The sequence below is a fragment of the Neofelis nebulosa genome, chromosome 10 (assembly GCF_028018385.1).
Source record: "Neofelis nebulosa isolate mNeoNeb1 chromosome 10, mNeoNeb1.pri, whole genome shotgun sequence".
In the NCBI taxonomy this organism is placed as follows: domain Eukaryota; kingdom Metazoa; phylum Chordata; class Mammalia; order Carnivora; family Felidae; genus Neofelis; species Neofelis nebulosa.
This window is the reverse complement of record NC_080791.1, coordinates 106,257,710-106,270,274: the sequence shown is the minus strand read 5'-3', so window position 1 is coordinate 106,270,274 and position 12,565 is coordinate 106,257,710. Positions and strand designations below refer to the sequence as shown.

Below are 12,565 nucleotides of genomic sequence, written 5' to 3'. Positions count from 1 at the left end.
ACCTCTGGCCTTTTCAGCCTGTGGCCTGGGCTCTGTATCCTCACCTGAGTGTGTGGTTTCCCCCGGGGGCACGGCAGCCATCCTGGCCTCTATCCTCTGTGTCCAGTGGCCAGGCGGTGGGGAGGGTTGGAATGAGAACAGACAGGATGGAATAATGACCGGGCATTTTCTACTTGTAACAGTGCAAGCTCAGTTCACAACTTGAATTTCAAGTGGGCCCTTCAGGCAGATTAGGGAGGTCAAGTGAGAGAGTGGAGGCAGCCATTGCAGATTGTCTAAATTCCTAGAAAATAAATTCTAGGAATTTAGCTGTGGGGAAGGAGGAGTGCCAAGGTGAGCACACCCCACTCGGGGCAGGGGGTCAGAGCTGGTAATCCAGGAGGCCCCGGGCGGGGAGGAGGTGGCTTTTTGCTCTTCTTTCTGTATTTGGACACCCTGGGTTTCCAAAAATCACTTGCATTTGAATCAGATCTAAGAGACAAATTAATACTTTTTTTAGCCAAGGGCTTTTTTTTTTTTTTTTTTTTTTAATCCCCACTGAACTTCAGTCCCTCTTATGGAGGAAAACCGCTCCCTCCTAAATACTGCTTTTGGTGACTGCCCTTTGTTTGAAGTAATCATTGTCCCTAGAAATGGGAAATTACACATTACTGTTTACCGAAAGGAAATAAACACCTTGGATGACTAGGGTTCTTGCCCCCAGAGAGCGATCCCCGACCTTGCCTGCAAGCTGGGTGGGAAGCCTGCACACTACATCCTGCAAACACATTCACTTTCGGTGTTTGACCATTTCTGCAGGGGAAATGGTTGGATCCTGTGTGTCCCACGAAGCTTGCTTGCCGTATCCTTGTTACGTCATCACGGAGGACCTTTGCTAGTCTTTTTCTGGTTGCAGAAGCAAGTACAGGAAAAAACATGGGGAACGGGGCGTGTCTCCTGCTTACTCTGTTCAGACATGGACTGGACTCTTGCTCTGTGTTCACGGGTATCTGATGAGCTCTCACTAAATAAGAGTGAATAGGAATGCTTTATTGAGACGGCCTGAGCCACAGGCAGGTTCACGCAGGTAGGAAAAGGTCTTGGAGGTGGCTCTGAGCACTGTGTCTGTCTCAGCCTTTCCGTGTTCTGGCTCCGTGGTCTCCCAAGCCCTCCCCTGCTTTTCACTCTGGCCATTGTCAACCCCGGCAGCCTCAAGCTGGCCTCTGAGCCACACGCAGCTGTTTCCAGTGCTCTTTAACATTCCCTGCTGTCTCCAGCCCCCTGACTTTTAAGCAGGTTTCTCTTCCCCATCGGTTGGATTTCAGTTTAGGCGGCATTTCTTCCTGGGATTCTTCTTCCCTACCCCCCGCCCCCACCCCACACCCCCCACGTGCCTGTGCATTCGTGCTGGTCTGTAGCTTCCTGTTCTCAGCATTATTCATACTAAATTACCGGTGACGAGTTGCTTGTCTGTCTGCCTCCCCCGTCAGACTGTCAGCTCTGTGAGGGAGGGATGCAGCCTGCTTGTTCAGCATCACAGCTCCGGCACAGTGCCAGGCACACAACACACGGCAGAAACTCAGTAAGCCCTTCTATCGCTATTTTGTCACTTCATACACTTCCCCTTAGCAACATGAACTCCAGTTGTTCGGCTGCCCACTCTTGTGTATTTCCCCGATCTCCACCCTATCTCCAACCCATCAGCCTCTACTCGGGTAACAAAAACAAACAAAACAAAACCTAGAAAATCAACAAAAGAAACACACACCAGAACTGGTTCTCTGGTAAGTTACTGCTAAGGGGTTTTGCAAATCAGCTGTTCTCCTTGAGCTGTTGATGAGTCTGATTTGACTTCAGCAAGGATGGGAAGCGTGGAGCCCGTCAGTCAGCAAACTTCAAAATCCACACCTTGCCTGTGTGCGGGACTGCCTCTTTGGGGTGGGAAAGGACGTAAAAGAAAAGCCTGGAGACCCAGGAGGTGAGATAGTGGTTGCAGAGGGCAGAGGGGGATGCTGAATGCGGATGAGGCCTGCAGGGGGTTGGTTGGAGAGGAGGAGTGGGGCTGGGGGGAGGTTCCAGATGGCCCCCACCAGAATTGCAGCGGGGATCTGATGACCAAGAATTGAAGCGAGGAGGAGGGGCTCCCTAAATCTGATCACTTTGCTCCAAAACCGGTGGCTGGCATCTGAAACGTGACTCATTGCCTGAGTCTGGGAATTGACTTTTGATTTTTCTGTTCCCAATGATTATTTTTAAAAAGTTAATTAATTTATTTATTTTTTTCTTTTATTTTTTTAATTTTTTTTTTTAAATTTTTTTTTCAACGTTTTTTATTTATTTTTGGGACAGAGAGAGACAGAGCATGAACGGGGGAGGGTCAGAGAGAGAGGGAGACACAGAATCGGAAACAGGCTCCAGGCTCCGAGCCATCAGCCCAGAGCCTGACGCGGGGCTCGAACTCACGGACCGCGAGATCGTGACCTGGCTGAAGTCGGACGCTTAACCGACTGCGCCACCCAGGTGCCCCAATTAATTTATTTTTATAATATTTATTTTATTTTTGAGAGGCGGGGGACAGAACAGGGCGGGGCAGAGAGAGAGGGAGGGAGGCACAGAATCCGAAGCAGGCTCCAGGCTCTGAGCTGTCAGCACAGAGCCCGACGCGGGGCTCGAACCCATGAACCGTGAGATCGTGACCTGAGCTGAAGTCAGATGCTTAACTGCCTGAGCCACCCAGGCGCTCCTGTTTTTATTAATTAAAAAGAAAAAAATGTCTTTCTGATGAGATTCTGAGCGTTCCGACCAGGCTTTGTTTTACTCAGAGAGTAATACAAAGAAAGCGCCTTCTTTTGCACACCCCCCCCCCCTCCTCCTTCTGGTCCCTCCCTCCCTTCCTTCCTAGTGAAATTTTTGACCGGAAAGCCTAGCCAGGATGTGGAGAGTTGTGTTTTCCACCTGAAGCAAGGTGGGGCTGCCCTTCTCTTTGTGGCGACAAACGGCGTCACCCCCACCCTGCCGTTCTCCCCTTTGAGCTGGACAAACACAGCGGCAGTGGCCCCGTTGCCAGTGCAGACCTTTGCAGAATGAGACAAAGCCCTTGTGTATTTTGCCGGGAAGCACTTGGCTGTGACGTCCAGGCATGTGAGCGCACAAAAGCGTTTGCGGTGCCCCTGCCCACGGCGCTCACACGCACGCCTTCCGGAGCCTCCTTCGAGGACAGCAGGGCCGGAGTGTGGTGAACGTGTTTATCTTTCTCAGGTTTGGGCAAAGCCCTTCTAGGAAGTAGATTTTGAGGCGTTGAGATCAGAAACCTCCTGGGGAAGTGGTATGCAATTGTGTGTTTTCGTGTGGTGCAGCGTGTTTTAGCGATGGCCATTTGTCAAGAAAGAGATCCCATTTCCAGCCCAACACAGACTTGTCCTTTGGCAGCTGACTGGGTGTTTGTGCTGGCTCCTTACCTACAGACAGCAGGGCCCTGGAGGGAGGAAGGACTCCCCAGCTGAGGGCGAGAGGATATGTGAATTGGTGGGTTAGGAACGCTCCAGCTGATTCTCCTAATTTAAAGTGGAAAATAGGGGGGCCTGGGTGGCTCAGGTCATGATCTCAGTTTGTGGGTTCGAGCCCCACGTCGGGCTCTGTGCTGACAGCTCAGAGCCTGGAGCCTGCTTCGGATTCTGTGTCTCCCTCTCTCTGTGCCCCTCCCCTACTTGTTCTCTCTCTCTCTCTCAAAAATAAATAAACATTAAACAAAAATTTTAAGTGGAAAATAGACAAGATGGAGGTGGTTCTTTAGCCAGCCTGATTTCCAGTATCCACTACTGAGCAGTTTAAAACTCACTTGGATTTTATAAACCATGAGGGCTCTGCAAAGCTGCTCACCATGCCCTGTGTCGGGCTCTATGAGGGACTGCACGTAGGTTTGGGAGGAACAGGTTGAAACCTGACTTTGATCATTAACAAAGCCAGGCTTCCACAGCAAACATGAATCTCCTGGCCAATCAGATTATCTCAGCCTTCCAGCGCCCGTGTGAACTGGCTTGACAGGGAAGCTGGCTGGGCCAGGGTTCAGGTGGGGCAGCCTAGTGTCTATAAGGTGTGATTTGAAGGCCTCAGGAAAGACCCACCCTGGCCTGAAATGTCTTCCCACTGGCTCATCAAGGATGTCTGCAATTTCACTGTTAGTGAGTCATTCCTTTGTGTTTACCATGGACATTCTCCTCGCTGTCCCTCTGAAATGCAGGTTGCTCTGGGGTATAGACCTTACATTCTTAACCTTCCCCCCTTAAATTCTACTGTTAGTCTCTTGGATAAACCACCACCTCAGTTCCATTTTTTCTCTTTCTAGCTTTATTGAGATATAATTGACACATAACCTTGTGTTAGTTTTAGGTGTGCCACGCAATGACTTGATATTTATATACGTTGCAAAGTGATCCCCACAATCAGCTTAGTTCCAGTTTCTAAATCTCAGGCCTCTCTCGAGTCACCTCACCTACGCTGTTCCCTGTGTTGTTCGGTGTAGACAGGAAGCAGAGCTGGAAGCCAGGGGGCCTGGTGTGGGGACAGAGGGGAGGAGGAAGGCGACTGAGGGCGCTGAGGACCAGCAGGCTCTCACGTGGCTTCCTGGCCCCGTAAGGGCTGCCGGCCGCAGTGCTCTGGTTCCAGATGGCGCACGAGGGGAAATGTCCTCTCTGCTTTTGGCCGCGGTGGAGCCCTGTCAGTCCTTCAGGGCTCCTTCCCTCGCTACTCTGGCTTCCTTTCCCCCACTCTCCGCACCCGGGCTATCCCTCCTTCCAACCACTCTGTCGCAGGCAGCCATCCTCGCGGTAAGGGGCCCCCTGAAGAAGAGGGCCTCTCACTGCTACCCCGAGGCGCTACAAGCTCCTGAGCCAGACCAGAGCGGGGTGGGGGGCACCCTTTCCTCTTTCCGCACTTGGGTCTCAATCCCTCCACGAGGCTCCAGGCGGGGGCCCCGCAGCTGCCAACTACAGACACCCCAAGTCGGGCAGCTGGCTGAAGCGGGCGTGGAGGGTGCTCAGTGAGGGGCCAGCCAGGGGCTGCGGGGCTGCCCTGAGGCCTTAAACCATTCTCTCCTCTTCCTCTTTCCCGGGCCTGGAAGAGATGACTGGAGCCTATCGATGCCATGGCCCTGCCACGAGGCCCGCGCCTCTCTCCCAGAGTCACCTCCCTCCCTGCAAAGTGGATCTGCCCTAAATTCCACTGGAATGCAAGCTCCATCAAGGCAGGTATTTAAAAAAAAAACAAAACTTTTTTTTTTTTTTTTTTACATTTATTTAGTCTTGAGAGACAGAGAGAGACAGAGCACGAGCAGGGGAGGGGCAGAGAGAGAAGGAGACACAGAATCCGAAGCAGGCTCCGGGCTCTGAGCCGTCAGCCCAGAGCCCGACGCGGGGCTCGAAGAACATTTCCAAAGATTTAATTTTTTTTCCTTATTTTGCCCATCTCCCCACAAAAATTTCACTTTTTTCTATCTTGTTTGTTTGTTTGTTTGTTTTTTTCAACGTTTTTTTTTTGGGGGGGACAGAGAGAGACAGAGCATGAACGGGGGAGGGGCAGAGAGAGAGGGAGACACAGAATCGGAAACAGGCTCCAGGCTCCGAGCCATCGGCCCAGAGCCTGACGCGGGGCTCGAACTCACGGACCGCGAGATCGTGACCTGGCTGAAGTCGGACGCTCAACCGACTGCGCCACCCAGGCGCCCCTGTTTGTTTGTTTTGAGAGAGAGCGAGCGCATGCACGCTAGAGTTTATGAGCAGGGGAGAGGGGCAGAGGGAGAGAGAAAATCCTAAGCAAGCACCACACTCACTGTGGAGCCCGATGCAGGGCTCGATCCCATGAACTGTGAGATCATGACCTGAGCCAGAATCAGGAGGCGGACGCTCAACTGAGCCACCCAGGTGCCCCTCCCATGTTAATAGCTACTCAAAATTGCCTTCCCAAAAGGCTGTATCCACATACATTCCCACTCCATACCCTTACTGGTTTTTAATTTAATTTATTTATTTGAGAGAGAGAGAGAAGAGGTAGAGAGCAAGCCGGGGAGGGCAGAGAGAGAGGGAGACAGAATCCCAAGCAGGCTCCATGCTGCCAGCACAGAACCTGATACAGAGCTTGAACTCACAAACTCTGAGATTATGACCTGAGCTGAAACCGAGAGTCAGACGCTTAACCCATTGAGCCACCCAGGTGTCGCAATACTCTTATTGGTTTTCAGAGATCTCTTATTTTTTCCCAATCTGTTGGCCAAAAGCCATTATCTCATTGTTAGAATAAAAATGTTCGGCTCAATCCTCTTGGCCAGGAAATTGTGAGTGATTCACATTAGTAACATAACCACATGTATAGTAATAATACTATTTAATTGCTATGTATTCTGTTACTTAGTAACTATTTTACATGGAGTGAGTAATAATCAGGAATAGTTACAGATCAGTTTTCTCCCCATATTCCACCATGACCTTTATTTATTTCTATTTTTAAAAAAATTTTCGGGGGCGCCTGGGTGGCGCAGTCGGTTAAGCGTCCGACTTCAGCCAGGTCACGATCTCGCGGTCCGTGAGTTCGAGCCCCGCGTCGGGCTCTGGGCTGATGGCTCGGAGCCTGGAGCCTGTTTCCGATTCTGTGTCTCCCTCTCTCTGTGCCCCTCCCCCGTTCATGCTCTGTCTCTCTCTGTCCCAAAAATAAATAAAAAACGTTGAAAAAGGGGCGCCTGGGTGGCGCAGTCGGTTAAGCGTCCGACTTCAGCCAGGTCACGATCTCGCGGTCCGTGAGTTCGAGCCCCGCGTCGGGCTCTGGGCTGATGGCTCGGAGCCTGGAGCCTGTTTCCGATTCTGTGTCTCCCTCTCTCTGTGCCCCTCCCCCGTTCATGCTCTGTCTCTCTCTGTCCCAAAAATAAATAAAAAACGTTGAAAAAGGGGCGCCTGGGTGGCGCAGTCGGTTAAGCGTCCGACTTCAGCCAGGTCACGATCTCGCGGTCCGTGAGTTCGAGCCCCGCGTCAGGCTCTGGGCTGATGGCTCGGAGCCTGGAGCCTGTTTCCGATTCTGTGTCTCCCTCTCTCTCTGCCCCTCCCCCGTTCATGCTCTGTCTCTCTCTGTCCCAAAGATAAATTAAAAACGTTGAAAAAAAAAATTAAAAAAAAAAAAAAAAAAAAAAAAAAAAACGTTGAAAAAAAAAATTAAAAAAAAAAAAAAATTTTCGGGGCACCTTGATGGCTCCGTAGGTTAAGCGGCTGACTTCGGCTCAAATCATGACCTTGCGGTCCGTGAGTTCAAGTCCCGCGTCGGGCTCTGCGCTGACAGGTTGGAGCCTGGAGCCTGCTTCTGATTCTGTGTCTCCCTCTCTCTCTGCCCCTTCCCTGCTCACTTCTCTCTCTCTCTCTCTCTCAAAACTAAATAAACATAAAAAAATTTATTAAGAAAATTAAAAAATATATTTATTTGGAAAGAGAGAGAGTGCAAGCGTGAGTGGGGGAGGGGTAGGGAGAGAGGGAGAGAGAATCCCAAGCAAGCTTTGTGCGGTCCGCACAGAGCCTGAGATGGGGCTCAATCCTATGGACTGCGAGATCACGATGAACCAAAATCAAAAGTCAGACGCTTAACCAACTGAGCCGTTCAGGTACCCACCCTGCCCCATGACTTTTAGATGTAAAACACAAGAATCTGGGGTCTTGGAGGGTGCAGACCTCCACTTCTCCATGCTTAATCTGTCTTCAAAGCGGCTCCAGTGAGTTCTTTGGTGCCACAGCCTCGCCTTCCTTCACGTCCCTTCCTGCCGCACAGCGGCTGTGTCCCGGAATGACATGTCAAATGGTCCGTCTCAAGCGGCAGTACGTTCTCTGCCTCTGGGTTTCTCCTTTAATCAGTTCGGAACACGTCAGCTGGTTTTGTCCTTTGCTTGACTTTGAGGTTATCATCAGGGCCATCTTCGGGTACATCAGAAGCTGTGTCATGGGCTGGATCCCACCTTAATCTTGTCCAAGCTCACACATCACCTCGGACAATGTTTTCCACAGAGAAGTGCATTTTTATTAATGTTTACTTATTTTTTTTTTTTTTCTTTTCAACATTTTTTTTTTTTTATTTATTTTTGGGACAGAGAGAGACAGAGCATGAACGGGGGAGGGGCAGAGAGAGAGGGAGACACAGAATCGGAAACAGGCTCCAGGCTCCGAGCCATCAGCCCGGAGCCTGACGCGGGGCTCGAACTCACGGACCGCGAGATCGTGACCTGGCTGAAGTCGGACGCTTAACCGACTGCGCCACCCAGGCGCCCCAATGTTTACTTATTTTTGAGAGAGAGAGAGCAGGGGAGGGGCAGAGAGAGAGGGAGAGAGAGAATCCGAAGCAGGCTCCAGGCTCTGAGCTGTCAGCACAGAGCCTGATGCGGGGCTTGAACCCACGAATCGTGAGAAGTGCATTTTATTTTATTTATTTTATTTTTTTTTAAATTTTTTTTTCAACGTTTTTTATTTATTTTTGGGACAGAGAGAGACAGAGCATGAACGGGGGAGGGGCAGAGAGAGAGGGAGACACAGAATCGGAAACAGGCTCCAGGCTCTGAGCCATCAGCCCAGAGCCTGACGCGGGGCTCGAACTCACGGACCGCGAGATCGTGACCTGGCTGAAGTCGGACGCTTGACCGACTGCGCCACCCAGGCGCCCCAAGAAGTGCATTTTAAAAGGAGGAAAAGCTGTGAGAGCATTTGGGATTTTACACTATTTAAATTTCGTGTCTATTTCCCTCCCTTACTCCCACCTTGACTCCATGTGTTCTTTGCTCTATTCTTCTCAACCTCTGTATTCAAGATAATATAAAAATGGCAGCTATAAATGATTCTTCCCCCTGTAAGTTTTCTCTAGGCCTGGTTCTTTGTTACTGACAACATCTAGCTTGGAATCATTTAGTGACTCTGGGGCACCTGGGTGGCTCAGTCGGTTAAGCGTCTGACTTTGGCTCAGGTCATGATCTCATGGTTGGTGGGTTTGAGCCCTGCGTCAGCTTCTGTGCTGACAGCTTGGAGCCTGGAGCATGGTTTGGATTCTGTGTTTCCCTCTCACTCTGCTCCTCCCCACCTCACGCTCTGTCTTTCTCTCTCTCTCTCAAAAAGAAACATTAAAAAAAAAAAAAAAGAATCATTTACTGACTTTTCTATTACTCTTCAACCAAGTTGGAACCAGCCTCCAATAAGGCTGCATTGAATAATGGCTTCCTCCTTTGGTTTATTAGGATTTTAAGGGTTGTGACTTGTTTTGATGGTTTCAGATTAATTTTGCAAGTTTGTGTCAGAAAGCCATTTACTTGAAAATTTGATTGTTCCATTTTCTTTTTTTTTTTTTTTTAAACGTTTATTTATTTTTGAGACAGAGAGAGACAGAGCATGAACGGGGGAGGGTCAGAGAGAGAGGGAGACACAGAATCTGAAACAGGCTCCAGGCTCTGAGCAGTCAGCACAGAGCCCGACGCGGGGCTCGAACTCACATACCGTGAGATTGTGACCTGAGCCGAAGTCGGACGCCCAACAGACTGAGCCACCCAGGCGCCCCCCAATTTTTTTTTTTTCACGTTTATTTATTTTTGAGACAGAGAGAGACAGAGCATGAACGGGGGAGGGTCAGAGAGAGAGGGAGACTCAGAATCTGAAACAGGTTCAAGGCTCTGAGTGGTCAGCACAGAGCCCAATGCGGGGCTCGAACTCACAGACCGCGAGATCATGACCTGAGCCGAAGTCGGACGCTTAACCGACTAAGCCACCCAGGCGCCCCGATTGTTCCATTTTCTAAAGTGCATTGGAACGGGATTCCTTTTCTGCCCTTTCATCCAGTCCAGCTACTACAGGATCTTTATTTTGCTGGTTTTAGTAATATTACTTTGTTCTTTCTTTTTTAAAAAAAATATTTATTCATTTTTGAGAGACAAAAACAGAATCCAAAGCAGACTCCGGGCTCTGAGCTGTCAGCACAGAGCCCAACGTGGGGCTCGAACTCACAGACCATGAGATCATGACCTGAGCCAAAGTCGGCCACTTAACCCACCGAGCCACCCAAGTGCCCCTTACTCTGTTATTTCTAAAGCGCACAAGTTTTGGCCACGAGGTACACCAACAGGACGCTGCTAGGTGATCTATATATTTAGCTAAGAACCATACTTTCTTCAGGGATCACTCCTTATTTTGGATATTCTAATAACTTTGGCTTGGACATTTTCCCCCTACCTCTGCCACTTCTGAACTGTGTGACCTTGGGCAAGTTACTCACACTCTCTGAGCCTGTTTTCTCTTGTGTAAAACGAAGTTAAGAGTAGCTACTGTCTCCACCGCGGCCACAAGGGGTTAACACACAATTTAAATTGTGGTTGGCACGTGGTAAGGGCTGATGTGTTTGCCGTTACTATGCAGTCCTTTCTGAAAGAAAAAACATTCCTTTCTTCTGTGGTTCTTTGGACTGCTTCTGAGTCTCATTTTATAATTGAGAACTGAACAAATTCAAATAGAAAGAATCACTCCATGCTCACTCAACCAAACCCTATATGGAAAAGGCAAGATTGTTTCTCTAAAATAATTCACACCCGATTAATCTATTAGAATTTTTGAAAATTTGTGGACTAAGAAGAATCGGTGCAGTCGGATTAATCTATGTGTAGGTTTTAGGAGCCTTGGAAGTTTTCATGCCACTGGTGTTATCATTCAGCAGAAAGAATATTTCTTCCTTCCTTCTTTCTTTCCTTCTTTCCTTCTTTCCTTCCTTCCTTCCTTCCTTCCTTCCTTCCTTCCTTCCTTCCTTCCTTCCTTCCTTCCTTTGTTCCTCCCTCCCTCCCTCCCTTCTTCCCTCCCTTCCTCCCTCCCTTCCTTCCTCCCTTCCTTCCTTCTATTGAACGATTACAACCTTCCTCCCTCCCTCCCTCCCTCCCTCCCTCCCTCCCTTCCTTCCCTCCCTTTCTTGCTTCCTTTCTTCCTTCCTCCCTCCCTTCCTTCATTCCTTCCTTCTTTTCTTCCTTCCTGCCTCCCTCCCTTTCTTCCTTCCTCCCTCATTCCTTCCTTCATTCCTTCCTTCTTTTCTTTCTTCCTTCCTCCCTCCCTTCCTTCATTCCTTCCTTCTTTTCTTCCTTCCTGCCTCCCTCCCTTTCTTCCTTCCTCCCTCATTCTTTCCTTCATTCCTTCCTTCTTTTCTTCCTCCCTTCATTCCTTCCTCCCTCCCTCCCTTTCTCCCTTTCTCCCTTCCTTCCTTCCTTCCTTCCTTCCTTCCTTCCTTCCTTCCTTCCTTCCTTCCTTCCTTTGTTCCTCCCTCCCTCCTTCCCTTCTTCCTTCCCTTTAAGTGCCCCCAACATCCCTCTGAAAGCTTGGGGCAAGGGAGATAAACCATCTATGAAAAGGAAGCACGAATAAGAAGATTCACCAGTTTGACAGCAATCGTGTTCTCCATGGACTGGTTTCCATGTTGCCGCCAGACGGAATCCTGGCATCGGCCAGGGAATCCTGTGGCCAGGTGGGCCTGCCTTCCCGATGGGAGCCCCCATCCAGGATGGTTACCCAGGGTTGGAGCTCTCCCACAGAAAGTTTCAGGAAGTCCTCCGGTGGAGTCCACTGGTTGGAACTCCTGTGCCACAGCATCAAGCTCAGTGCTGGACAGAGAGAAGATGCTCAGCGGACGGTGACTCGCAACCCTCCTTTCCACCCCTTTGCTCAACAGCAACTTGTTCTCAGAGTTACATGGTACCTTAAATCCCCGTGGACGGGGACCCGGTCTGCTGAGCTGATGAACCCTAGATAACGTTGCCCCCCTTGTAGGAGGTTCACTGGACTTTCACAGAAGGATGTCTTTCAGTTTTTGCCAACTCCTTTAAGATTCTGTCATCTCTCCGACAGGCAGAGCGTCCAAGTGAGGGAGGAGGAGGCCGGGCTGGGATGTGGTGGGGGGCAGAGTTGGGGCCTCGGGGTTTTTCAGGCACCCGTTGAGACATGTTAATCGGTTGGACGATCCGAAGAGTGGCCTGTGATAATCCTTATCCTTTGTTAGAACACACCACAGCCTTCAGCACTGGGATGCAAGGACCAGACTAAGCCCGAGGAAACTGGCAACCGAGCAGGGCAGTTTCGATCTCCATCCCCAATGCAGGTGAGAGAAGGAGGGGGGCCTGAAAGAATGGCTGTGGGAAGGGTACCTTCCATCCAGCAGAGGGCTCATGGGAGTGCCTGCAGAGGACCATGCCTTCCCCGGTGGTGCAGAAGTCTCTCCCTCCCCGGGGGGCTAGGAATTCAAGTCTTCCTTCCGCTTCGGCTTCTGGAAAAGCGTGTGGAGAATGCACTTGCTACAGAAGGATTCTCAAGGCTTGCTCCGCGCCCCCCCTCCCTTTTTTCCCCCCAGTTAGTTTACATACAGTGAGGGCTTCCTTTGAAAGGAGGGCTGCTGGGGATTGTTTACATGCTTATAGGACGGTGTCTATTTTTCGGGGGTGGGGAGGGGCAGAGAGAGAGGGAGAGAGAATCCCAGGCAGGCTCCACGCTGTCCGCGCAGAGGTCGACTCGGGGCTCGAACTCACAAACCATGAGACGGTGACCTGAGCTGAAAT

At 50.2% G+C, this 12,565-nt stretch overlaps 1 long non-coding RNA gene across 1 annotated transcript; it reads left to right on the top strand.

Moving 5' to 3' along the window:
- The first annotated feature begins 531 nt into the window (after positions 1–531).
- LOC131488009 (uncharacterized) lies at positions 532–12,112 on the top strand. The gene is made up of 3 exons (XR_009250049.1): positions 532–1,763; positions 1,837–1,957; positions 12,013–12,112. It is a non-coding gene; the product is annotated as an uncharacterized LOC131488009 (long non-coding RNA).
- The last annotated feature ends 453 nt before the right edge of the window (positions 12,113–12,565 follow it).